This window comes from Accipiter gentilis, chromosome 22 (assembly GCF_929443795.1).
Source record: "Accipiter gentilis chromosome 22, bAccGen1.1, whole genome shotgun sequence".
In the NCBI taxonomy this organism is placed as follows: domain Eukaryota; kingdom Metazoa; phylum Chordata; class Aves; order Accipitriformes; family Accipitridae; genus Astur; species Astur gentilis.
The window spans coordinates 18,027,460-18,055,038 of NC_064901.1; the positions used below are offsets into that span (position 1 = coordinate 18,027,460).

Genomic DNA, 27,579 nt, shown 5'->3' on the forward strand with positions numbered 1-27,579 from the left:
GAAAGATTGCTGCAGGTTCAGTTGTTTCCATCTTGACCTCTCCAGCACTCCATCACAAAACCAGACATACACAGGTGTCCTGTGTATGAAGTACCGCAGTCTGAGCGCTTCACAGACTCCTTCAAGGCTTTGCAAGGGGTAATAGCCTACAAATAAGGGAAGAGAAAGGGGAAAGTTCATAGAGGTGATGCCTTTCCATCCCCAGAGGTTGCTTCATGAGAGACATAAATACATGTACTACCTAGACCATAGCTCTCAGCAGAGACACTCTTGACACCATCAAGCAGGCATCATTACTCACCCAAGTCTGGCTGGAGAATAGCTGGGACTAAAAGCACAGGCAGAACCTCAGAGGATCTGGGATTAATTTCCAGCTTTGCTACAGACATGTATCTTAAGCCACTTCAGATGAGTTCACAAAATGAGAATAATACCTGAAACGTAATACGCTAATATTTATAAAGTATTTTGAGGTCATAAAAGTCATATCATCTTTAACAGTACCCACTAACAGGCTAGATGGGGATTCTTCCACAAAGAGCTTAGAAGTCTAACTTGAGACATGATGCAACAGGGTAGCAGTAACCAAAATAGAAGGAGGGGGCCACAAAACAAAGGAAAAAGGTCACACAAATAATAATGTAGTTGTTCTTTTGTCATATGCCTCTTGCTGCCTCACTCAACCCAGAAATATCTTTTTGTTTTTCAGCAGTTATCTAAGCTGAAGCAGTGCTGATCTCGGTTTGCCCACATCCACACACTTGCAGCCAGACAGATGCCAGTACTGACTGAGCTAATCTATTATAAAACTACTCAAGTAGTCAGTCTTCAACAGCACTGACAAGACTTTAGTTAAAATTTCTAAAATTATGTCTTTTAAGAAGTTTTGTGGTCACTGTTGAATATAAAACGATCTTTTTATTGTGCTGGTCTGGTTACAATGTACAGTAAGCTCATGACTGGGACTGTCAGGCTTTACAACAACACAGCTAGGCAAATGCACACTAGTTAATACTGGGTGTAGGAACACTGAAAAACATGGGCAAGCATGATCATCACACAGGGGAAACCAGCAAGGCTTAAAGAATCCAGAGGCCCAGACAGGACTCTGATTTCTTAATCTTTAATTAAAGAATCAGAGCACTCTCCAGGCCCCCAGATTCAGAGCTCCCTGCCAGTTACCTGCCAGACATCTGCCCAATCTCCTCCTTTTAGCCACAGGGATTTCAGTGGAGGAAAGAGCGAGCAGATGGTTGGCACCAATACTGGAGCAAATACAAAGCGAGCCTCTTCCATTTCTGTAGTGGCTTATTTGTATCCTTACTAACATTATAAAGCACTTGCACAATGGAGCATAAGTGACACCAGCCTCATATGTACTCAGAGCAAAGTCAGAAGCTTCCTAAAGATTCAGCTCAACAAGGCTACCTGAAACCAAACAAACCACCCATCCCTTACTTCCTAACTAGAGAAGAAAAATGTCATACAATGACAGTGTGAGGAAAAGTGCCCTCTACTAAGAACACTTAAAAAGCTATTTTAAATTGAGCAAAAGACTCAGTTCTTAGTAAAACACAAAACTAAGGTCGCAATGATCAAGTTCAACATTACAGGAAAAACTAAAGTTTACGCATTAATCCACCTCAACATGGAATTCTGTGAGCGTTAAGCAGATCAGAAGTATAACATGCTTTTACATTTCCTCCTGCACTTAAACAGTTCACTTTCTGAGTCCTGGAACAATATAAATACATCCTAATTGAAGACATAACATTTTGGGCCAATAATCCCACATTACGCTTTGAAGAACCCTATTTACTAAAGATACCAACTATGTAATTGCTATTAACAGGAACAGTTAAGTCCTCCCCAACTGTGAAAAAACAGGCCATAAATAATTGGAAAGTCACACAGCAGCTTACGAGAAAAGCCGGTAAGAGGATCAGTGCTAAACACTTGACCATCTCCAAAAGAAATAGCAAACCATAAAAAAAAAAAAAAAAAAAAAAAAAGATTTAAATCCCTTACATAACATAGTTTTCACTCTCAGAATGAAAGGCTAATGAACTAATCATCCCTTCAGATATATGGATTCCATTAACTTGATCCTCTCACACTGAAGAAAAAGAAATTCTGAGATTGATGCTCCTTTACAATCCATAATGCATCTAGTGGATTCTAAAGGATTTTTCCATACCAGCTAGATAACACACTCTTATTTCAAATAGTTTACTTGTTCAAATTATGTCCCACAGCTTCTGATGACTTTACTATTTTCAACAAATCTCCAAAAAATAAAAAACATCCAGTCTCCCGTCAGCAGGCTGACATTCGTTACACAGTTCTCCCCCATTTGGGAGAGATCTATGCATCAACCAAGGCAGGAAAACATTCTACGAGTTGCTACACTGAAGAAAAATTTCATTTGGGGGAGGTAGTTGAAGGAACTTTCCCACAAACAAACTTGACATTACTGGAATACTTGACATTTAGGTAGCACTTTGCAACAGTTAAAGCAATATTTTAACACCAGTTCATCCAACCTCACAACATGTCATTTGCAACATTCTATATTTTTAACAGGTAAACAAAGATAGACAAAGCAGTCTGCTTTGCACTAAACAGTGAATGGGTAGCCAACAAGAGATTATTCTTCTGGAATTCCTTGATCTCAGTTTTGTCCACTGTTCATTCCTTCATACTGTGCAGATACAGACTACATTTGCAATGTGTCAGGTAAAGCATCTTCACTTTGAACAGACACACTAAAATTCAGAAACTGTTATAGAACACTACTTCTTAAAATACCCCACAGAACTCCCCCTACCCTGATGTAAATGTTAAGGCTATTTTGATCTAAAAATCACAATGTCTTCTAAAGCACATAGAAGTTCACCCACCCATATCTGTAGAAGAGCTCTAGCATTAACATATAAATAGCAGTGTCATACTAGAGATCTCTAACCAGTACTCCACAGATGCAGTGTTCTATGATGCCTCTGTATGGTCCATGAGCTCTGCCTGGAACTGCAGGCTAAGGGGAAGAGCTCTTCCATTTGGATGAAGTGTACTGGTTGTGGGGTTTATATTTTGGGGGTTTTTTTTATTTTTTTATTTTTTTAAGAAAATGACAACACTAGCCAGGTGTACTCTTATTGTCCATGCCTTCATTTCTTGCACTGTAGTATAGAAACAGAATTACAGCAATTTCTATTTTACACAGCTGCATGGCCTCATAAACACAGTATAACAGCACTATATACTCCTTAATGCACTTACTCTGGCAATGCCTCTTTAAAGGAGGGAACTACTATTACCCCTCTTTATTGAAGGGGACTAAGTCAGAGAGAGAGAGAGACTATGAAGTGACTTGCCTGAAGATGGCTATGACGGAGCAGGGAACCCAACTCAGGGTCAAGCTAGTGCCCTAACTTTTCAATCATCTTTAGTCTCTTACTCAGTTTAAAATCCCATCCTAAGGATGGCTAAATGAAATCTCCCTGAAACATTTCTTCCCATTTCAGCCTGCCCATGAGACTGTATGCCATGCATAATAATAAACTCAAGATAAGCATTTAGCAGCCAATGCAGGTTTATTGTGGATCTAAAAATATTTTTCTAGCTTTTATTAGAGTTGTCACCTATAAGGCATATACACATAGTGATACACTAGCCTTGGCTGCAGTAGTGTCCAGGGGACACACAGAGCAATTCAGGAATACTAGACAGACCTGTTCAGGTGCAAACATGACATTGTTACTAATTTTGTCTAGGGATTAGATAACAATGCTGAAGAACCTCATCAAATCCCTTCCCTGCATGCAATTACAAATTCAAATGAAGAAAGAAGGGAAGGAATACACTAATTTATAGCTGTAAGTAGATCAGCTTTGATATATATTTTCATCTGTTTACATCACTTAATGATCACCATAAGCATAAAATCACACTTTGGAATCAGGAAATAAAAAAAAAGAAGGGGAGCTCTTAAATCCTGTTAAGACAGTGCTTTTAGCAATCACCATGACATGTATATTCCTCCCATCTTTGCAACCTCCTTCCTGATAACCACTGCAGGGGGAAAAGAATTTTTGTTCTTTTCCCACAACTGCAACATCTGAGGTGCCACAAATAAGAAACAACTTTCAGGCCCACAAGAAATGGATGTGTTGGAGTTGCACATATTCAGAGCCCACCCGTGCAGCGATAAGCTTCCACCCCTTGAACCCCCTAGCTGAACCTTCTCTTTAACTCTGTCTCCAGCCAAGTTGAGAGCAAAACTCTGATTTTTAGCAGAAACATGGCAGAGATTGCAGCAGTTGGTCTGCAGGAACAACAACTCTTTCAGCAGACCACAGAAGGGGCTCTGTCACTGCCACCACTAGCCCTTCAGAGGTCCTGGAGGCTGGGGGGGCACCACAGTCCTCAGCCCCGGTTTTGCTCTGCAGCTACAAACATAGGATTTCCATCATTTAAGGGGAGAGAGGGGGAAGGGAGTGGCACATATTTGGTTGTGAAATATAATGAAGTGTCATGGACAAAATAAAATAGGGGCCAGAGTTTTTAAAATGCAAACACTAGAGATGAAACTGCAAGACTTGCTTTTCCCCTTTCCATAAAAAGCTATGTATTTATAGCAGCTGCTTAAAAAAAAAAAAAGCAGCCTTGAGAGTTACACATGAGGAATGCTAAGTCACAGTATCACTTAGAAAGAAAGAACAAGTACTAATTTGCACATAATGGTGATAGAATTCACCTATTATAGTAGATAAATTTGTTAAGCCAATTCTGTTCCTAAAGCTCCCACCGCTTATATTTGTGGCTTTGTTCTCTCTCTTCCTTACTAAAAATCTTGAACGCTCAGCACAAAAGGTTCCCTTGCAGAAAAAATCTGCCAAATCTGAGCCACTAAAGTGCTGTCAGAGCCACCAAACTGAACAAAAAAGCAGAAAAAAAATTCACACTCATTGCTACCTGCACATAAGACCATCAGGCAAAGTTCAGGTACAAGAATGGCTTCTATATGTACATGGTTCCTACACGTAGCAGGCTAAGTTTGTGTTATTGTAGCCATTTCTAAACTTACAGCTTTGCTTAAGCAAGGTTTCTGCATTCTTCAAGTATCTTTAGCTCACCTTCTGCAAGATGTGAGACCCTGGTCTTGGCATAAAGCTTCACAGTAGCATCTGCACAGAGAGGGATTCCCCTGAGAAGCAGTTTCAGAGGCCCAGAGCAGAAGAATTTTTCCACTTTCAATTTTAGATTGAGGTCAAGTACAATGGTTGGTTTCCATTCATCTTGCAACATGTCGGAAGCTAAAGCGTGAGAAAAAGGTGAGATGATGAAAAAACTAGCAGGAAGAAGAAAATATCTCCCTTCTGAAACCAGAAGCATATTGGTCCCTGCAGATGCCCTTTCTTTTCCACCTACATTCCTAGTACATTTTGTCCATTTTCTAGAACACAGTGCCTTCCAGTTAAATATACTTAGTTCCACAAAGATACCATTGCAGGACAAAGTGTTTCAAAAGACATGAAGCACCCATCCAATTAAGCAACTCTAATAACTTCTTAGCCTGCCTTTTTTTTTAGTAGCTTCTCACAATTGATGATTTAATTTTTTTTATTTCTGCCTTATCTGAAAGTAACAGGACAGATTTAGACATAAAAAAGATACAACCAATAAGAAGAAGTTGTTTATTATTTTAGTTATACTTCTCGGCTCCTTTCCTTGAAGAAACAAAAGGTTTTCATTTGTTAATGTATCTCTCAATTTTATGCACAGATATTTGCATACTGAAGAGGAATTATCACTTCTCTTTTTGGATATGGAAAGAATATTGTGCGCCAAATTTCTCAATATCATTGGAGGAACTGCTTATAGTTTTAAAGACTGAATTCTCATAAATCAATGGAAAAAATTTATATGCATACCTCCCCTTAACATTCAGTAGGCATTTGATTTAAAGGTTCAGGCTTTTAGCAACAGCAGCTGGAAAAAAACCCACCTGTCAGTTGCTCAACTCCCAGTATCACTTCACTAGCTCTCTAGTCAAATTCTAAAATAAGCAGATCTGCAACTCTAACGTTAAAAAAGGAAATTGCTTACCACGCTCCAACTTTTCAAGGTTTTTACACCTTAAGCAAATAAATTGATACTTCTGGTGGTCTTTGAGTAAACAGTTTAAAATAAAGTCCACAGCAATAAAGATACTTTGCTTGCCTAGCTGCAATACTAAAAATTTCCTCAGCTGAATATGGATGCATTCTTTTCCTGTTCATTATGGAGAACTAACTCTTCAGTAACAAGATATACCCACTGTGTGTTTCTTGCGAATCTGTGTACTTACAACAGTCTCTACTATTGAGAACAACTTAGCTGTTTCACTAAACAAGCCTAGGAATAATTTCCACATTCATTCTGGGTAGGAATGAGGGGAGATGTATACTTGTAAATGGTTAACAGTCTCCCCCCTCTCCCTCCAAGCAAATTGCACACACAGGAAAAGGCAAGGGAAATAATTAACCTTCCAACTCCTGAATTTTGGCTCCAATTCCCTAAAGTAGCTTCATGCATAAAATGAACATGTGGAAAGAATAATCAGTGGTGACCAACTTGCTGAGGGTTGTGGAAAACCGGCCTGTGGAGCACAGCAAGCTCTTGCCAGAGATCTGCTGCCGTCTTCTGCCACACAGACCTCAGCACAGACTTCAGCAAACGTGCACCACAAAAGCAGCACCATGTTCTTCCCAGGCATTCTAGAAAACCTCAGGGTTTAAAAGCAATCACTGACCACCTCTTCCCTCCCACACTGAAGCTTCATAATCTTTTTCTTTTTTTTTTTTTAAAGAAAAAAAGACAGACATACAATTGCAAATGTATGCACTAACTTAAAGTCACTTTTTAGTCTTTAAGGCATACAACTCCATTGCATGGCCCTAAGGCCTCCTCCAGATACTGGCACCGTTTATGTCAGGAGATACAATCCGTTTATTTTAACACACAGAGAGTTTTGTGTTGTTTAAATCTACAAGTTAGCTTTCAGTTTGAAGCTACCTTTGTAAAGCAAAATCCCATCAGTAACAACTCCCTCTTCATTAAATTATCTTACTCTCTGAAGACAAAGTGATAAACAATACTTCATTATAAAGTATTCATTAAAAAAAAAAAATCCTGGAATGATCTTATACCAGATCCACTACTTTAGCATCATAATTCCTTCCTGAAGAAGCAGCAGCTCTCTTAAGTGCTGTCCACATATAATTTTAGCTCTGTACTTTGCTCCACTTATTATCAAATATTTTAGGAAGTGCATCCGTAATTACTAAATATCTTCCAAATTTGCATTCTTTAAAAAAAAAAAGAATCTTATTTTTCTGTACCAAATAATATCTGTGTTTTGGAGGTGGCAAGACACAGGGTTTCCCCCGGTAGGGAAAGGCTATCCTCCCCTGCTCTGAGCATACTGACATGCAGTATGTTAGCACCTCTGACACATACACCTCTGTTATCCAGGTCCACTTACACTGCTGTAAAAGAACTGCTCCCAGACACTTTTGTAGGCATCTGGGGACCAATAAATTTTCATGTACACAGCTGTTGTAGCTCATGGCCTTCATTTCTCTAGCTCCTTTAGTTTTTCAAACTCCCTAAGATGCCGATCTCATTCCTACTAGGCAGGAGTAGTGTTCTCCAATCGCTGCTGCAAGAAGCTTTCCATTTATAGCTCTCTACTAAAAAGGGTTTTTTCTCTTGTCGAGGCAAACACTGGCCTCAGTATGATTACAATCCATCTGTGCATGTATCTGGTAGAAAAGTTATTTCCTCTTACAGAGGGTTATATTTATTTAGCCACAGTACAGCTGCTCCAAAGCCACTTGGAGTCTAAAAGCGTGCTTTTCTGATGTTGCATTTCCCAACGAAATGCATCAGCTGCTGAGCAAGAACCCAAGCGATAGCCTGAAGAAACAGTATCTCTCAAAGTGTTTGTGTCCACCCTCCAGCTGAGCTCACCAGTCTTAAGTCATGAAGCACAGGCTGCCCTCAAAACCAGGCACCTGGCACCCTCCCCTGCCCTCACAGGCAGCCTGGCATGCCATGACCTGTGGCTGCTGTGACATCCAGCCCCTCTCCCATTAACTTAGGGCCCCCCAGGCTCGGTCAGGCACTAAACACTCCTGCAAATACAGGGGAGACAACAGGCATTTGCAGCACAAGTGTGGAGTCCTGCACCCTGTTCAGCAGTGCACATAAAGGAATCCTGCAATACATTCATTTCACTTAGGTCTTGGATGATGATTTTTCAATTATTTTTTTTAAATATACAGCCCCTTCTGTTGTTTATGCTACTTGTTCTGCATTTCCATAAGAAACAAATACACACAGTCTCTTTTTCAACTTCTGCATTAGAAGGAAAGCAAGCTCCCTATAATGATAAATTAGATTAAAAAGAGCCTAGCTACATCACAGTGTTCAGACTTCACTAACAAGTGGCTTGGTTTCGGTCAAGGATTTTTCAGCTTCTCATGCCCAGCCAGCAAGAAGGCTGGAGGAGCATGAGAAGTTGGGAGGGGACACAGCCAGGACAGCTGACTCAAACTGGCCAACGGTGTATTCCATACCATGGGATGTCATGCCCAGTATGTAAACTGGGGGGAGTTGGCCATGGGGGAGGATCACTGCTTGGGAAGCCACAGGGCGGCAAGCGGTGAGCAATTGCATTGTGCATCACTTGTTTTGTATATTCCAATCCTTTTGTCATTTTATTATTATTATCATCATCAGTTTCTTCCTTTCTGTTCTATTAAACCTTTCTTATCTCAACCAATGAGTTTAACTTTTTTTTTAATTTTTCAATTCTCTCCCCCACCCCACTGGGTGGAGAGGGGGGTAAGCCAGCGGCTGCATCGTGCTTAGTTGCTGGCTGGGGTTAAACCACAACAGCCCTTTTTGGCGCCCGATGTGCAGCTCAAGGGTTTGAGAGATCTGACTGGAACGTGTTAGAACAAATTTGTTGTAAGTATTCATTATAGTCAATAGTCACTGGACACAGTGTTGGATTTATTTGCTCTCAAAGTTGGTGTGCTTTTCTTAAAATTGCATTTTGTAATACCTTACTTGCAACAGGACTATCCAAAAAGGGGCTGTCGTGGTTTAATCCCAGCCAGCAACTAAACACCACGCAGCTGCTTGCTTACCCTCCCCTCCACCCAGCGGGATGGGGGAGAGAATCAGAGAAAAGTAAAACTTGTGGGTTAGGATAAAGACAGTTTAATAGAGCAGAAAGGAAGAAACTGATGATGATGATAATAATAATAATAAAGAACTGGAATACAGAAAACAAGTGATGCACAATGCAAGTGCTGACCACTCACTGACGGATGCCCAGTTAGTTCCCGAGCAGCAATACCCCCCAGGCCAACTCCCCCAGTTTATAGACTGGGCATGACATCCCATGGTATGGAATACCCCTTTGGCCAGTTTGGGTCAGCTGTCCTGGCTGTGTCCTGTGCCAACTTCTTGTGCCCCTCCAGCTTTCTTGCTGGCTGGGCACGAGAAGCTGAAAAATCCTTGACTTTGTCTGAACACTACTTAGCAACAACTGAAAACACCAGTGTGTTATCAACATTCTTCTCACACTGAAGCCCAACCATAACACTATACCAGCTACTAAGAAGAAAATTAACTCTATCCCAGCCAAAACCAGGACAACCAGGAAGGGTGGCTTTTTGTTTTGTTTTAAATATTAAAAAACCATGCAGTGCTACCCACAACCCTCAAGAAAACCCTAAAACAAAGTATCTCTCAATTGCTTTAATCCTCAACTTCCAAGTGATGCAACGCTTTAAATGAAATTAAGGCCATAATGTATTTGCAGCCTGGTCAAAGGTGATGTTCTCCCTTATACTAGCATCCAATTTATATTTGGATGTTTCGTTCGGCAAGAATAGGAGATGAATTCTATTTGCAAAGCACATTTTGTTTGAAGTCACAACAATAAGCAACAACACCTGTGATCATTAATCAGCTGTATTCTATCTTGGCTATACATTATACCTATACTGTATGTATACATGCATATATTTATATGACTTCATACACTGCAGGTAAGAACCAATTTAAATGGGAGAAATTCTTCATAAGTAGTTTACTTAAACAATCTTTTCTTAAAATGCTTTAACCCCACAAACAAACAAGCACTACACAAACAATCTGATTAAATTATGAAGGCTCCAGCATATTAATAATGTCTTTGCAATCATCAAGGAATTGTAAAAGCACTCCCTTGTTTAAATTTTGAAATAAAACCAGTTATTTTGCTTTCAAGTAGTTCTTGTAAGACATGCATCAAGGACTTCAGTTTTTTCACCTCCGAAACTTTAATGAGAATCTTGTCAGTTATCAACAAACTATTTAGCAATTATGTATTTTTTCATATTTAACCAACAAGGTGTTTGCAATCATTAAACCTGTATTTAAGGTGATCTACAAAGGGGAAGAAAAAGATTTTTCAGCTGGGAATATCTTAAATTTTAAAAGTTACTGGGATGGAGGAAGCTTGTATTCTTGAACCTAGGAACAGCTAATCTAAAATTCTAGACAAATGAGTAAGTTATAGATTTATTAAAATGAAGCTGAAAATTAGCACCGAGGGCACTGAAAAGAAAAAAGAATTCATACTGTTTGAAACTAATATCTAATATACACTTCAGAAAAAAAAAATTTAAAAAATAAAATAACATCCCTGCTTTCAATTAAGATGTAAGACCCAAGACATTTTTTTCCAGCAATTGTATTTAATAATAGTAAGGGACTGTTGCTGAACAGATAAGCTGACAGTTGACATTGTTCCAGACACATGAGTTTTCCAGATCTTCCTTACTTAAAGAAAAAAAAAAAAAAAACCACAACCCCTCCAAAAAACACACCCCAAAAAACCCCTTCTATTAAAAAAAAAGGGGGGAGGGAGAATCACCTTTAAAACAACATGGTCTCCATGAGTCCAGTCAGCATGCCAAGTATTAAACTTAACGTGTTGGCATTTTTTGAAATTTTGTTTGTGTAATACGCAAAAATCAAATCAGTGGCTCTTTCCCTTCAAAGTCATCAGTAAGTCAGCTGTTCTCAAAATTCAGCATTTGTAAGAAATCCTGCAACACTGGTGTGAGACTACAAGTGAGTTGTGTGAATGAATAAAGGGATATGGAATGATTAAGAGTAACGAACTGAGCTTTAACTTGTCAGTAAGATAACTGCAAGTAACACTAAGTAAAATGCTTTGAAGTAACTTATTTCCAGCAATGAGCTAGTTTTCAACTAAACTGACAGTGTAGTTGAGAATTTCTGATGGTGTAAGAGTATAGAATATTGAAAGCCAAAAAGAAAACCAACTTTCGCCCAGAATAAACTCCCCAGTTACTCCATGCAACCTTGAATCAGCTCTCCAAACCAGGACCGTAGTAGTAGCTACAAGGAACACACTACAAGAAAGCTTTCTTGGTCTTACTTTATGTACTATGCTAACTGGTAGTAGTTTTGTGCAAATCAGTCACATGCAGAAAATTTATAATAGGAAGGGCAAAGTTTCCGCAAGATTTTGCAGTTGCTGCTGTCAGGTTTTGATCCTGTTTGCTGGGTCTCTCTAGCCACATAGTGCGAAAGCAGTATCGGTGTCATGCAAAATACAGCTGTGCTTTTGTACATAAATACAACTTCTCTCGGCTCCTTATTTGTTTGCAATCCAATATTACCTGTGCGCAAGACAGCTCTGTCTTTTCTATGTTGTATCATTGCGCACCCAGGACCAATTTTGAATCCAAGCTATAGCTATTCCCAATGAAAAGTATATTAAAAAGCATTACAAACAAGCAATCTACCACCAAATCTCCACACCCCCCCTTTTCAAACAAGAAAACCTCATGCTCTTCAAATCTGTTGTATGATACACTAAGCAATCTTGTGTTGACAGAATAGTATTAGATTTTCATTAAAATATATCAATACTATGCAAAAATTTTCAGTGGGAAAGCAAAGGGTTAAAATCTCCATTATAGTTGCTGCAAAGAAATAGTGGCAAGTAACTTGATAAAACATTCACTAAGTTTCCTGCATTCAAAGTCATTACACTTTTCCCCTTCAGACAGGGTCACTATGTCCTGCCAATTCATGAGCTCCCAAAAATAAACTAGTTGAGTAACTAAAGATGTCAATAGATTTTCACATTCCCTCCATGCATCCAAACTGTACGGCTCAGATGGTTACTTGTAAACAGCCAGGCATCCTACACTTAATCTAGAGCATTTTCCCAAGCAAATGCTGTCACAGTAACTCAGTTATAACTGTCACTAAACACAGAATATCCTTCCACCTCCAAACTGTACTTTTCTCTCATAAATCAAGTCACTTAGAACTGTTGTCTTAAAATACTTTTTAGCACACAGCAAAATTGAGTAGTTCTGTTCATCTTCACAATAAAAAACCATAATAGAGCAGCTGACAGATGTATAACCACCTGGAAAAAATACCCTGGAACCATGCTCCAAGGAAGAAAAGTTGATCCATCACTTCGGTTTCTTCCATCTCTGACCTTTTCAATGACACTGCCAAAGTTACCCAACTGAGAAACAGAAAAATATGAAATAAGTCTGCATAAGAGCCAGACTTAAATCACCTAAGCACACAGAACCACGGAGATGATAATTTTGTTCACTGACAACCTGATTTAAAGCTGAGTAAGTAACCTGGCTAGCGAAACTCTACTCAATCTGCTCCACACAAAAGTTGGTGCCTCATTTCTACAGTGCAATCCAGAAGCCTCAGTTCCACGTCTCAGATTTCTAGAACAAACATGAAGGGATTAAGCATCTTGCAGAGAAACAAGTGTCAGCGTTTTAATCAGGATGTCCAGGAAAAAGCCAGTCAAAAGGGTCCATAGAGGATGCATAATAGAGGCGAACATGTATCTGCATCTGAATGAAAAAAGTTGCTATTCTACCTAAGGCTTAAGTGCCTCTATCTCCTGGAGGTCCACAGAGGGTGCCAGTAACTATTTCTGAACAACAAAGCCAGCTCCTTCTCAAACACAGTAGGTGTGAGAGGGTGTGACCTCCTATACAAAGTCTGCTGACAAAACACTCGCCCAGCCATGGAGATGCAAACTCAGACTCACATATCACACCTTCCCGTAACGAAGCCCCCATCAATCAGCTCCCCTGGGTGGGGCAAAATCTCCATACCCACTCTTGACATGGTGCCACCACTTGTCAGGTCAGGATACCTCTTCGTTGAAGGCAATTACCTCACCTTAAAACAAGGACGATAACAAGGCACAAACAATGTAAATTACTTGTCAGCATTGAGATTGCAAGAAAGGGAGAAGGCTGTAAACAGTTTTGTTGCATGTACTATGGCACCAGAAAACAGCTCTCCCTTCATAGCATTTTGGTGCCTTCTCTTTCAAGTCCGTCTTTGGTCTTAGGTGTCCCATAGTTGTCTAACAGTTTGTAAATGTAAGCGTAGACTCACATATAAGATGCAGGAAATTCCATGACCGGAAGACCTAATGGTCTTCTGGGTCAGAGCAAAAAGCAAAACTTCCTCTAAGTTCTAGGTACCTTGGCCTTGTTGCTGACCATTTTAGTTTCAAGAATAAGCTGCTTGTTTTGTCTATGTATGAGTAAAAGGCTCAATGAAATCATAAATACGAACACTTTTGCCCTCCAGAATACTAACACCAGTTAACTCCGAGGTGGAACACTAAAAACACTTCAAGCTAATAAAAGAGATTAAGAGCAAGATTTTACTCAAGATTTTTAAAGTCTAAACAAAGCCATTGACTTCTTGGTAAGAGTACAGATGTGACTTCTTAAATGTTGTAACACAACTAGTATGTTAGAAAGCTCCCCCTAATTTCAATTTCTAGGCTGTATTCCTGAAACAGACCTCCCTCCGTAAGAACTGCTGGTACAGACCCAGTCACAGTGTAGTAACCTCCACTAGCAAATCAGACCCTCAAATTCGCTTTTGACAAAAGGGACACCTATAGATCACTTAGACCTTCTAAGTGTAGCCTGCACCTTTGTTACACATTATGCAAACTAAAATGGCAAAAACCTGCAGTAAAATCTTACTGGCTCAGAATATGAAAGAGAGTAAAACTGTAGACTTATCTATACCATGTAGCCTGAAAAATTACAGAGCGGGTGCAGTCCTTTTTACTAATACTCATGATGCGAAGAGCAGAAGCAAACTATCTTATGCAGATTTGAATAATTCCCACAAACCCTCTTCAGTAGATTTCTGCTCAAATTTTTGACACAAGACTATAGAAAACCAGATTATTTTTTTGTTTCTTAAGAAATTATCTTTCTGCATTAGACACCACAGAGCTGCTGCAAACATCAGTGCCATCTCTGTTCTTTAGCAGAGTAACATGTGAACCAGTTCAAATACTGAGCTTTCTTATTTGATTTTTCTCATGGAGTCCTTGAGGTACGCTATTATGGTAGTAGACGGACTGAACTAAGCCTTCACAATTTGAGATCCAAATCCAAATATAGTTTAAATACTAATAACTTTCATGAAGGAAGCATTAAAAGTTTCTAAATTAAGTATCTTCCTACCCTGGCACTTTTTTATTTTGTGTGCGCGTGAGAATATTTGTTTGTTTCGGGGTTGTCTTTTAAAACCAGGAAGTTTTGCCCTTTTATCAAAACCCCATTCTTCCACAAACATCAACAGTAACTTCACTGTGCTATAATAACAGAATATTGCTGGTCAGGATTGTAACAGATTATTGATTTAGATTTATCACCACTGGGGAAAAAAAAAATAAAACAAAACACTTCTCTTCAAAAAAAAAAAAAAGCCAATTCAATGTCACCCAAATACATAGTCAGCACAAAAGAAGCAGCATCTTGCCAACGTGGCTGTTATAACATCAACTCCAAATACCAAATAGACTGTCCCTTTAACTAAATATCTGAGTACACGCGGTCAAGCAATTGTTTATGTTAACAAGTATTTGGGGCACTGCCTTTGGTCCCTTACTTGCCTAACGATACCTCTGACAGAGGTGCCTTATGGAGAAATCCATAAACTCGCTAAAAAGCAGCGGTGCAACCTGAAGTCCAGTGAAAGGCCTCTAACTTTGCTCTATCACCTCTGTGTTGGAAAGATGCCTTGCTTCTTTATGACCAGTCTCCCCAAGTTTCTTTTGACTCCTGTGCTTTACAATTTAGCAAGTATATGTCATTCTTAGACAAATAAAGAAAAACCTGCATCTTGGCACACATGTGCGCACAGGTAGGCTAGCTCATTTTAAAATGCCAGGAGAGATTACGTGAATGAGGAAACTGATTATTCCAGTGTGCAACTTATATATCAATAGTAATTATTATTACTTAAGAGCTCTTCCCGCTGTAGAGAAAAACTTTACAAATCAACGCTTCAAATCTGCATTTTAGGCTTCAAATCTGCATTTTATCTCTTTTGCTAACAAAGCTCTCTGTATTTTAATTTCCTCCATAAAGGTAAGGTAACTAGGTTTATTTACATTGCAAATGAAAAACCTCAGATAGGCTTCGTTCATTTTTTAAGAAAAAAATATCAGCATTGACTTCAATGAAGCTTCTTGCAAGGCAGCTCATTTTTCACCATTAACGAGTGCAAAACCTAAGCACAGTATCATGTATACCAAACATGGTAGATTTTTAATACCTCAATACTTAAAATATTTATTCTTTGCATCTCAAATTCAAAATTAAAATGAATTGTTTGTGATGATGTTTCCACATGAATTTGGAAAGGAGTTTCACATTCTTCTTTTCATATTCTTAGACAATAAAAGTGCTTTTTCACTACAGATCAAATTTTTCTACAGGAAAAGTTATAGCACATTTTCTATAGAAAGAAAGTGGTAATAGCAAAGTCAGTCAGCTAGTACCATACCTTAAATATTTCACTTTTGCCAAAGAAAGAGCATTAAACCAAAACAAACCAACAAAAAACCCAAACAAAAAAAAACCCAAGGCGGAGTAGTTCTCATACTTCAATAGGAAAGAAGAAATGTCTTAAAAATATTTTGCATTTTTGCATGTATTTAGAAAATCATGGTAACAAAGACCACTTCAATACTGAAATTAAATCACAAAAAATGAAGCCCATAATCAAATGCAACATTTCCTACAATTATTTACTTGCAATAACACCCTTTATGTGCAAAAGACTTTCCAAATATTCAAGGAGGGCAGCTTAAACTCTTAAAAAGAATACCCAACGGTACAGTTAATACTTTTTAATCCCTATCTTACATTTATAGTATATTCTCCCCAGGGATCTCAACATCCCTTAAAACATCTTCATTTAAACAAATACTGCTGTAGAAAGACTACACAATTTACTCATGATACATATCTGAAAAAATATTTACATTTTCTAAAAATCTGAAAAGATAATAGCTTTCCAATAAAAAAACTTAAATAAACTTATAATCTTAATTCAATTATTAAAGATTACTTTATAAATATTCCCAATGTTTACCACATCTCATACAGGAAAACATCTAGAGCTTGTCAAAAAAGATTCTAAGAGAATAATTCAACTCAGAATTTTGTAAGTCACGAAATCAAACTAAACCACAGGGGCAGTCAGATTTCCTTGCCAGTTTCACATACATGAATATTTGGCATCCTAAATTGCCATCACTGGAATCTCCTAAAGCAATCCGAATACCTTACAGCTGTGGCTATCTCTCCTCTCACCAGGAATTTGGCAGTGCTGGGATTTTCTTCTCAGATGGTAGAAAAACCAAATTCAAAGTAGGAAAATACTTTGCTAGATTCTTCTCCACTCAAGTGTAGTAACTTCCCACAAACACAGCAAACTCTCTTTTCAGGAAGTGCTTGAAAGAATGAACAATACATTATGTAGGAAGAAATAAAGCCTGAAAATAAGACAGTTTAATGGCAAATTATCCAGTAAAATCCCTAGAGTCATAAAAACGTATGACACACATTTTTACTTTACTTTTCAGCGTGTCTAAAGGTGATTATTCAGGGTCAAAAATCTGAACAGTTAAGGACATTACAAAACAGCAAGAATAGTTGACTTGCACTACTATAAAACTCTAAACAATAATGTAATTTATGACAGATTACTAAGAGACAGATGCAGGAGTTCAGAAGAAGATGCTCAAGGAAGCATAAGTGTGTGTACACACATGTAGCAGATAAGGCTGCACCTAAGCATACATGATTAAGTTGAGTTTGAAATCATGCAACATCCTCAAGCAACCTGGGATCCAAACAGAAATGCACTTTTACCCTATGAACTATACCATAACAAGGCAATTTGGAGATTATTCAGACTTCTGGAACTCGTTTCAACTTTAGACTTCATCACAATGCACACTGCAGACAACGTGACAAGCATTTCAGCAGGCCTACTGCCCCACAACATGTAGCTTCAGAGAACAGATTCTAGTTTACCCATGCTGAAGGGATACAGCTGATCTGGTAGCTGGAAATCAACCATACAACACTGTACCACAACCAGACTGCAAAGCCAAACCAGTATTTCAAAAGTCTTCTCAGGTAAAAGCCCTTGATAAAAAAAAAAAAACAATCCTTGCAGCCACAGCTCATGCATGTTTTGGTCACTATAGGTCTAGAAATACTAAAAGCAACATTACTAAAAACAATAAATTAAGATAACCCCCAAAATTTAGCATGATACTCAAGCTTGAAAACATAGTACAAACAGTCAAAAAAAAAAAAACTTCAAAAAGTTTTTTAAAAATAAACAAAACTTCACAAACAGTACTCTAGCATCACAAGAAAAAGGAACATTGTTCTCAGGGAAACTGAGTTATAAAATGAGAAACTTAAGGGTGTACAACAGAATAGTGTGTGTACACATAAATATACATAGGCATTTAATCTGTCTTCCCAAAATAAATTACAAGATGATATACCAATATATATTATTGCACTATAACCTCTCCTACTAGTAAGGTATGATGGAGGAAGCCAAGCAACTGAGAACCAGTTTTCGTGTGAGAAGATAATATACAGCAAAGAAATAAAACATAAATATTTACTTGATTCCACTTAACTCATCCCAACACTGAACATGTAATGAATCAGTAACATATTAGTAAAAAAAGATATCAGAACTGTTTCTCAGTTTACTACTTCAGTCACTAATAGCATTTAACTTGTTTCAATCTTTACCAATACTTAAGTCAAACTATACAGAACTTTAAAATTAATTTTCAGAAGCTAAAGACTAAAAAAGAGTTATTCCATGTTTTGCTGTAGGCCTTTCAAGATGTCCTTAAAAAAAAGAAGAAAATCCCCACTGAATACTTTGCCACCCCCTCCAAATCTAGCTTTTCCTGGTTTTTAACTTCTTGATCAACACCAGCTGCCAATGCAACAAGGGGCATTCATGTAATTTACTTGTACAGAAAAAGAACATTCTTTTTTGAGAAATGTACATTTCAAAGAATACCTGTACATCATCCATACTATATATAGATTAACAAATTATATTAATTCGGGCCTGCTGATCAGGTGGCTGTCAGTTGCACCAAATGTGATAAAAAGCATCAACACAGCCAGAAAAGCAAAGAATTCATTAACAAGATTTATCTCTGCATCCCCGTTCCATTGTTTGCTCCTGAATACCTGAATGTTGGCTGCATTCAAAATGCATACGTTCACATTTTTCGCTGGTGTGAAGAGTATAGCTTTTTCTCTTAATATTCTGTGTATTTTTCAGTCACTAGAGTTCATCGGCGGAGCACTAGAGAAGGGCTACAGTTGGAGACCATTCAGAAACAGAAGTGAGGCAAAATGTTATGAAGTGCTTATTGAGCAGCCTCGTGCTGGAAACACATGCCATTTGTGCACTGGGAGCTGCTGTAGCTGCCAAGGAGCTTCCACGCGGAATGCAAGTTGCTGGTATGCAGCTACAAAAATTTAAATTATTACTTGAGCAACCACCTCCTTCAGGGACCTACATATCACACAACAAGGATTTCTTGGTTTGAATGTTCAAATCACACTAAAGGGAACATGTGATTCGAAGCACGAACAACTCCCATCTGACAGATAGCTCTGTGCCACACTTCCAATTATTAGGGGAGGTCCTAATGATGATATTTCCTTGAATTAGCAGTACATCCCTCCTATTTACAAATTGCTCAGTGACAAGTCTTCCATTTGGAGCTGACTCATGAGCCTTTGCTTGCCTGTGCCAGAATTTGCTAGCTTTTTGGACATGTGTTGCAAAACCTCACCACCAGAGCTCCTGGCTCCGTCACCCTCCCTTCCCCCCCCCGCCCCCCCCCCAACCCCATCTGAGATGAACGCTAAGAGAAGAGTGGTTTATTTCTCCCTTTATATAACTTAGAATATAATTAACTGCACTGGAGACAATATGCATATTTACTAGATTTCATTTTCACTGTAATTTACTGGGACCAATACTAAAATTTTATGCAATGCCTCAGAAAAAGAAGAGAAAAAAAAACCTTTTTTTTTAATTATTTTAAGAAAAGGTGAAACAAGAAAAACAAACCAGCTCTTATCCCTAATACAAATGCCTTCAACACCCTCATTCCATAATTTGATCAGTAGGTTAAAAAAAGTGGCTGCTAAATGTTTGCCTGAGCTTGAGGGAAAACTAGGCAAGTTTCTTGAGTAGAAACTCAAGAATTGCTAAGTATATATGTCCTGGTTTCAGCTGGGATAGAGTTAATTTTCTTCTTAGTAGCCGTTACAGTGTTATGGTTTAGCTTCAGTATGAGAAGAATGTTGATAACACACTGATGTTTTCAGTTGTTGCTAAGCAGTGTTCAAAGTCAAGGATTTTTCAGCTTCTCATGCCCAGCCAGCAAGAAAGCTGGGGGGGCACAAGAAGTTGGGAGGGGACACAGCCGGGAGAGCTGACCCAAACTGGCCAAAGGGGTATTCCAGACAGTGTGACATCATGCCCAGCGTATAAACTGGGAGGAGTTGGCCTTGGGGGGATCGCTGCTCGGGAACTAACTGGGCATCAGTCAGCGAGAGATGAGCAACTGCATTGTGCATCACTTGTTTTGTATATTCCAAGTCTTTTATTATTATTGTCATTTTATTATTATTAACATCATTATTAATTTCTTCCTGTCTGTTGTATTAAACTGTTCTTATCTCAACCCACAAGTTTTACTTTTTTTTCCCCCCTCATTCTCTCCCTCATCCCACTGGGGGTGGGAGTAGTGAGTGAGCAGCTGCGTGGTGCTCGCTTGCTGGCTGGGGTTAAACCACGACAATATAGAAAACATCCACCTTTGGAAACAGGACCATGGGCTAGACACACTCCCATTCTGATTCATGGCAGTCACTCTTGTCTCCTTACATGCCTGAACATGCCCCCCCCCACACACACTGGTGCTACCACCATCACCAAGGTGGCCATTTCAAAAGAAAGGCTGCAGGTCCTCCGTCAGGGGCAACTTAAGGGATTGCCTGGCCGCTTGACAGAATAGCGTGATGGGAGAGATGCCAGGCTTGAAAATATCTCCTGCACTTCTGCAGCTACCAGTTATGGGTGACAATAAGAGCGAAAATGCAAAAGCATAAATTAACATCTGGAATGATTATGTAGGCTCTCAAAAGGCTTGTGCTGTGCTACAGCCCTCATCATTTCATGTCACCAGATATTCTCATGCGCCTGTATGGGTTGAAGGCTAGCACGGTTATGCCTCCCTTTTGTTAATAAGCACACAAATGTATATCTATGACTAGTTCCACTGACTACCACAGGACGACTCACAGACATATAAGTTACCTGCTCCTTTGTATACAAGCCCAAAGAATCCTGGCCTAAAACATATCTCCCACCTCACAGGCTGTGAAAAGCAAAAGACTTAGCATAAGAAATAACTACACTGTATCACTACCAAGAATGATTCAAGGAATCTTTAAGCACTATTTCTGGTTTTTTTTCCCAGAAGTAATTTTGACATTGAAACACCCAGTATAACATAGATTGACAAGTCAGTCAAGACATGAAGAGCAATTCAAAGTCTACAAACAGAACATCATAGCAACGCACAGATGAATGTATCTTTGCTTATTTTCTATTAAGATAAAATGCTCCAATAAACTTACAGAAGGATCACTATGAAAGTTCGTCAAGTGACAGGCCTAGTTTTGCAGTTAATTAGCCACTTGCTAAAACCAAGCAAACAAATGTAAACTTCTTCAGCACATCACTACATTCTTCATTAACAAAGCCACATACATTTTGCATAAGCATTTTGTTGACAACCTGAGGAAACTACCAATAATAAGATGATCTGTGTGTTCAACTAAAGTTCTAGTTCAACTAAATATGTTCTAGTTGAACACCGAGAAATTTTTAAGCAGTTTTCCATCACAATGCTCAAAACACTTTACAAGCCTTCACAGCATTTATTAAGACATCAGCAATGACTGTTAAAAGTAACATTTCTATAAAATTGTCTCTATTCTTAGAAAGGCCATTTCTGAGTACCAGATCCGAAATCTTTAGGATCTGGTATTTCATGAATTCCAAGTACTAAACTGATAAAAATTACAAGTAACCATCGTCTCTGAAAAACAAATCGTAGGTACCTTAAGTTGTAGCTGCAAGAACTTTGGCGTGATTTTGATGGTCTTTCAAAGCCTTAGTTAAAATTAAAAGACTTGCTAATACAGTGTCAGCGACACACTCAAAGCCTTGTCCTTATCCCGCAGCCAATGCTGCCTGCAAAATCACTGAGCAAGATGCAACTCTTCAACTTAAGTTGAAACAGCATTCTCTAAACTTATGTCTCGTCTAGCACTCCTTTCAACCTCTAATTTTTTGTGGTCTGACACAGAAACTCTCCCCCATGCTCTTCTCTCCGTTTCCAAGCAAGATAGCTGAACTGCAGTTGCTTATTTTAACATAGGCGTTTTTCCCACACAAACACACCAGAAATTAGACCAGAGGAAGAATTAAACTAAACTTGCAGGACTGTTAGCAAACCTGCCTGATTTTTACGTGCTGCATAATCACTTTAGAAACATGAACCCACAGACTCAACGACCTTTCAATTTCTTCTGTGATTTCAGAGACTACCGATGGCATTTCTGCTAAGTATTTCAGGTCCGTGACTTCTACGATCAGCCTCGCTCCACTTCTGCTTCCCCCCCGCCTTCTAGTTCTTCAGTGAAGTCAAAGAGGAACGTGGCAGTTCAATGCAGAATACATTCTCTTTTTAGCATTTGCAATGCAAAACTAGGTTTTGTTCGGTACAGAAATCTTGCACAATAGCCTGTGTATACGTATTCGTTCCAACAATGCTGTCCTATGCAATCACTCTGTAATTACACACAGTCATAAAGCTGCTGCTGTTGCTGCTTGGAACTGCAGTCTCGCCCTCTAAACAACCTAATATCAGTCTCCGCATTAGGACATTTCTTTTCTCTCTTCTCCTCCCTTAACTGCTTACTGCTTGCCCCAGTACAGATGGCCTTTACACCGCACTCTAAACATGTAGTCAGGATGAAATCACATTATTATAAAAGAGAAGCTGTTTTAAAGAGGATGCCAAGTAAATCTCTGTTGAACAAAGAGAATATTTCTCTAATTCTGCAAGCTGCAACCACACAAGACTTTACAAACCAAAAATAAATCCTGCTTACGCCTGTTTAAAAAACCCGTACGTATTATATAAGACTCTCACATACGTGCGTGGGTGTATTGTCAGCTTTTACTGGTAAACTGCAAAGAATCAGTCCTTCGCAGTTGCTGCCAACAAGAACGAGCTGTACATTTGAGAGCACGGGATTTTCAGAAATTATCTAATAAATTCCTCCCCACCCCCCTTCCACGGCGTAAATCCCAGCAGAGAAATCCAACCCTCGCAAGCCGAGACTCCCTGGGCGCTAGCGACCGGCTGAAGCACGCCGTGCTCCCCCCGCAGCGCCCGCAGGCCGCGGCACACGCGGACCTGCCCCAGCTCCAGCACGCAAAGACACCCCACCCCCCCAAAAAAAAAAGAAAAACACAAAACCAAAACAAAACCACCTAACCCCAAACACCATCCGCAAGCAGCTCACCCGAACGCAGATACATCCTTAAAGCGCTGCTGCAGCCAGGCAGCAGCGAAGTAACCCCTCCGGAGCCCCCCTAACGATTCACGGCAAAGGGGGAGGAAAGAGTTCAGCAGCCGAGCCCGGCCCCCCCGCAGCAGGCGGGCCGGGAGTGCACCGGTCCCGGTCCGGGTCCCGGCGGGCGGCGCGGCCCAGGCGCGGAACCAGCCGCCCCCGTCACCTCCACAGGTACTTTTCCTCCTCATCCTGCACCCAGCACCCACAAACAAAGCACAGCCTCCCCCCCCAAAAAAAAAAAAACACAAACAACCCCCAAGAAAGATACCCCCTCTCCAAAATGGCAGGAAAACGGAAGCAAATCGTGCGGAAAAAAAATAATAATAAATAAACCCGCGGAAAACAGGAGAGCTAAGGAAACGTGCTTGCTCACCTGCGAAGCGAGGCACGGCTGCCGCGGCGGGCGCCCGCGGGGGGACGCGGAGCGGCAATTAGCAAAGGGGGGGCGGGCGGGAAGTAGAAGGAAGGGGAAAAAAAAACGCCAAACTTTGTTTCTTTCTCTCCGGGACTCAGGGAAAGCGTCACTTCCTAGTGCGGTAAGCGGGGAGGCTCCCGGGCCCGGGCTCCTCAACTCCTCCTCCTCCCGCCTTCCTCCTCCTCCTCCTCCTCCTCCCCCCCCCCCCCCCCCCCCCCCCCGCAGCCAGCAGCCTCGCCGGCCCTCAGCGCCTCTTCGAGGCACCGGCCTGGCCCCCCTGTCCTTTTTCACAGATCTTGGCTTGACCTTCTGTGCTTGGCTTTGTCTGCTGTTTGCAGGGAAGGAGGGGAAATCCCCAACGGGTAAGGGGCGGGGAGTGAGTTTGCAGCACTGATTTGGAAGGCGAGCCCTGCAAAATACTGCCGTGTTCAACACCTGGCAAAACTCGCCGGTTGGATGCCCCCGGTTCAGTGCCAGCCTCCCCCAGTGTGATCCGGCTTCGTGGCCCTTCTCTCTAAAGAAAAAACAAACTAAAAGCTTTTTTGTTTTTAAGGAACCACTTGTACCAGAGGAAAACAACGTTTTCTCTTTCCCCCCTTTGGTCCCTTTTCCACAGCTTGCTCTGAAGAAAAAGGGGAAAAAACAGGAAAGGGAGAAAAGATTTGTATTAGATACAAACCCTCAAGGTCATCCGTATACTGTTGGCTGTTTCAACAAACACCTGAAATTTACTTTTACAAGAAAACCGGAATTGACTTTCACAAGAGCACATACTGCTGAGTTTTCTTAAAATGTTCAGTTTGTCTGCTGGAATATGGCTTCCTCTATTGCCTTGGTCTGAGAATAAAAACTGTGCTAGCAAATGCAGGCACGTTACTCCTCTTAAGGCAGGAAATAAAGAAGCTGCTTCGTCATTGCTCCCCCTGTAGACTGCTCTAATACTCGGGTTTGTTCACAATCAACGAAACTTTCAGCATATAAAATAACATTTAGACAGCATTCACAGACTAGACTCTCGTTCGGTGAAACATGGCAAGCAACATGAAAACACCAAACTCTTTTCCCCCAACATGCACGTTGCCACGTATTTCATCCAGCCTTAGCTCATTCACTGCACACAGTAGGATAGCTTTTTTTTTCAGACCAGCAGGGCAGTTTCCCTTCTAGCATGTATTGCTTTACAGAGTGAAATATAGAAGTAATTTTTGCACTGCTCACTCTAGTTTGCATTTGTTTCACAATTGTTCCTGGCTTCTATGCAGAACTTTTTACCTGGGAAGTTCAAGATGCGTGGAAATAGGAGCCCAGAGAAGTGACTTACCCATGACTACAGAACGTATCTGATGCATAACCAGGTTTCTCTGATGAGTGCCAGGTCGGCAGTCCAATTACCACACCCAATCTTTTCCTGTCATGGTGCAGAGAATAACAGTGAGACACATGGAGGTGAAGAGCAAAATAGTAGCCACAGGTACTACTGGTAAAGTGTTGGTTTTTTTCTTTCACAACCAAAGGTATCATTTGATGCAACACTGTCTCAATAGGACATTCAAGGAAAACTCTTCTATACTGCTATTAATGCATTTGCTCTTCTAAACTCTTGAATAGACAGGAGCAATAGGTCAATTTTATATTTATATCAATATTTATTTATATTTAAATCAATACAGAAAATTCACAGCTGTTAACAAATTAGCTAACATGGAAAGCAAACTTCAGTTTTAGTCATATGTTCAATTATTTAAGTCAAAGGTATACAACCCATTAGTTTAATTTGCCCTAATAAAGACTGAAAAGACAGATTCCATAAACTGAAGTTATTTCCTTCTCTGTTATGTTAGGCAATCAGTGCCTCCCATGAAGCACATCAGATATTGATAAGATTGAAATTGCTTATCTCAACTTTCGTTGGGAAAAACAAACAAACAAAAAACAAACAAACAAAAAAAACCCCCACCACTCTTCTATGACTGTAAATCATGTTGTAACAGCAAAACGTAGCTTGTCCTTCCAGCCAGAACAAATGCATGTTGTACTTCACCTGTTTGGAGTTTGGGAAGCAAAATGATGAGCAGTGTCTCATGTTTCACAATACATAATCACGTAAAAGCAGCAGACAATGGCAGAAATGTCATCATCTGGTTACAGGAGCTAACATTGCATAGATTGGGCAGTATGCTTTCTACCCTTGTCTAGAAGACATATCGGCCTCATTTACTGAGCCAAAGACAACATAGTAACCACAAGGACAAAGCTGAAACACACTGTAAGATGCAAAATCTATAGAAAAGGATGGTACTTCTTCCTAAACATACCAGATGGGATAAGAACAAAAACAGGCAAGCCTATAGGTACACCAGCCAGTTTATAGATCTGAAATAGATGCAGCACACTTCAGACACCACAGCATGAGGACCGTTTATACAGCTGTATGCTACTGTTTATTGTACTGAGCAATAAACAGTTTTATGAAGTGTTTTGTAAAGATTTTGCCATTATGCACTCTTCAATTGTATCTCTGTTCCTTATGTTACAGTCCTTTTTTTCTCCTCCAGAACCAGCCAGCATGATTTTCTTCCTTGCAGTAGCTTTTGCTATGCTTTTTAAAATTTTTTCTTCCTTTCTTCTTTTCTCAGCATATGCTGAGACTGCATGCAGGCTGCATGTCCATCAGTTTTACAGTAACAAATTTAATACACATATATTCCCTCGTGTCGTTATTTTATTACTACCTTGAAGAAGGAGATTGGAAGATTTCCTGGCTGTCATCATATAAAAATCTGAGGTTTCTTTGACTTGTACAGACACATCTTGTGCTGTAACAACATCGACTCATATCATTAATGAACTGGATTGCACTGAGTCAGAATTTGGATTAAAGACTACGCTTTGCATACTTACGTTGGCAAAACTGGGACATGCACTCAGTAGGTGGCACTCTTTTCACCAAGTCAGAGTAGAGCCAATGCCCCATCCTCTTTCTAGCCGTTGAACTAGTGCTCCAGCATTATGGGAGACAATAGGGAGCTATTAGTTCTCCCTGAAATTAAGTATAAAATGAAGGCCCTAATCACTATAGCTAGTAAGAAAATAATTACTCTCTTTGTAATACAAGTTTCAGATTCCAGTAAGCCTAAAACTTCCATCTCACAATCACAGTGAAATTTCCTCTAAAATTGCCATTGGGTGTGATATTTTTCTTAAAAAAAAGAATGACAGCATAAACCAGTAATCAATAGCTGCAGTGTTTATCTCACAAACATATACAATGCTCGAGGGCAGGGCTGCTTCTAGACAAGCTAGAGAATGGACAGACAAGAATCACATGAAATTCAACACAGACTAATGCAAAGCCCTGCACTTTGGCCGGACTAAACTTTTGCCATTGCACAGGCTGGGACTGACAGGCCACTCGGCACAACTGAATAAGATGTGGGGTCCTGGTGGACAGTGGGGTAAACACCAGCCAGCAGCGAAGGCTAACAACACCCTGGGCTGTATAAAGAAAAGCAGAGCTAGGTCAAGGGAAATGACTGTTCCTCTTTACTTACCATTTGTTAGTCTGCATCTGGAACACTGTGTCCAGTTTTGGGCACCCCAGTACAAGAAAGATGTTGATAAACTTGAGCCAGTAGAAAGCCAAGATGGTCAAGGGCTGGAACAGGCGTCCTCTTCAAGGAGAGGCTGAGGGAAACTGGGCTTCTCTAATGTGGAAAGGAGAACAAGTAGGAGAGACTTAATACCAGCCTTCCAATAGCTACAAGGCTAGATCTTTACCTACAAGAGAAGGCAAAGCCAGGCTCTTTATTGAGGTGCACAGTGGGAGAAAGACAATGCTCAAACTGAAACAGTGGCTGTTCAAACCAGCTAGTGAGTATAGTGAAGCAATACAACAGGTTGCCACAAGAGGCTGTGGAATTTCCTTTCTTGGAAGTTTCCAATACTTGACTAAGAAAGCCCTGACTACCTGACAAAGAAAACCCTGAGTTAGGTGGT

General features: G+C 40.0%; 1 protein-coding gene across 2 annotated transcripts in view; it reads right to left on the reverse strand.

Annotated features, from left to right (window-relative positions):
- Positions 1–23,647, reverse strand: part of MIDEAS (mitotic deacetylase associated SANT domain protein) — a 54,686-nt gene extending 31,039 nt beyond the window's left edge. Inside the window, exons 1-2 of one of the 2 annotated variants that reach the window (XM_049825095.1) lie at positions 23,542–23,619; positions 5,136–5,315 (exon numbers count right to left, since the gene is read on the reverse strand). The gene's annotated coding sequence lies outside the window, so the exon portion shown is untranslated. Of the gene's footprint in view, positions 1–5,135; positions 5,316–23,541 lie in introns of both variants that reach the window. The other variant, XM_049825094.1, reaches the window with a different exon arrangement.
- Positions 23,648–27,579: the final 3,932 nt, after the last annotated feature.